This window comes from Limulus polyphemus, unplaced genomic scaffold (genome assembly GCF_000517525.1).
Source record: "Limulus polyphemus unplaced genomic scaffold, Limulus_polyphemus-2.1.2 Scaffold438, whole genome shotgun sequence".
Lineage (NCBI taxonomy): Eukaryota > Metazoa > Arthropoda > Merostomata > Xiphosura > Limulidae > Limulus > Limulus polyphemus.
In genome coordinates, this window is record NW_013666048.1 from 131,995 (window position 1) to 133,079 (window position 1,085).

General features: G+C 34.7%; 1 protein-coding gene across 6 annotated transcripts in view; it reads left to right on the top strand.

Annotated features, from left to right (window-relative positions):
- The window catches only part of LOC106458272 (cyclin-dependent kinase-like 1), a 37,942-nt gene that overhangs the window by 16,900 nt on the left and 19,957 nt on the right, over positions 1-1,085 (top strand). The window lies entirely within an intron of this gene.

A 1,085-nucleotide genomic window follows, 5' to 3' on the forward strand; every position in this document is an offset into this window, starting at 1 on the left:
CCTCTAAACTAAACTAAAACTATTAAATGAAAGAAAAATAATAATAAAACAACCTCAAAGCCAGCCCTTATCATTTATACAGTTTTCAAGTTTTCTTTTAAACTCACTTAAATTTTACTGCCTCCACAACATCTGAAGGCAACCTTTTCCAAAGGCCAACCACTGTGTTAGAAAAATAAAACTGTCTTCGCTGAAGATTACTCCTAACCTGCCAAAATGTATCTTTGTGTCCCTAATCATACCATTATCACTATTAATTATGAAGAAAGATGATGCATCAACACTAAGGTTATTAATCCTTTTAATAACCTTAAGCACCTCCTTCAGATCCCATCTAACACTCCTTTTTTCAAGAGAAAACAATTTCAGAGAACTTAATCTCTCCTCATATGATAACCCCTCTCTCCAAGGCACCATTCTAATAGCCTTTCTCTTGACCCTTTCCAACAATTCAATATCCTTCCTAAGGTCAGAAGCCCAAGACTGAATACAATACTCCAAATGCTGCCCAGGTACCCCACTTGTGACATTAATCCAGTTTGACTGTACTCTGCTTTCTTCCATTCAGCTGCTCTTCCATCCAATTAGTTTAACTTATCCCCCACACCTATAGATATAAGTTTTTTTCACACCTTTTATGTAATACCTTTTCAAATGCTTTCTGAAAATCCAGATACACCAAATTTATAACATTGCCCTATCTACATTTGCAGTAACCTTTTCAAAGAATGTCAAAATATTTTTAAAGTGAGATTTTCACTTTGTGGAACCATGTTGACCATCCAATAAAATTCTAAACTTTGTTAAATAAATGTCTTTGCAAAGCATCTTTTATCAGGCTTTCAAAAACTTTTCCCACAACTGATGTAAGACATAATAGGCCTATAATTACTGGGACAATTTTAATCAACTCCTGAAAGAGGAGTAACATCAGCCAATTTCCAATCCTCTAGTACCTTCCCACTATTCAAGGACTTACAAAAAATAGTAGCAAGTGGCTTACATATCCAATCCTTAACCTCCTTCAAACCCTTGTGAAAATATTATCTGAACCAGGAGCCTTATTGTTCTTTAAACTTCCCAAT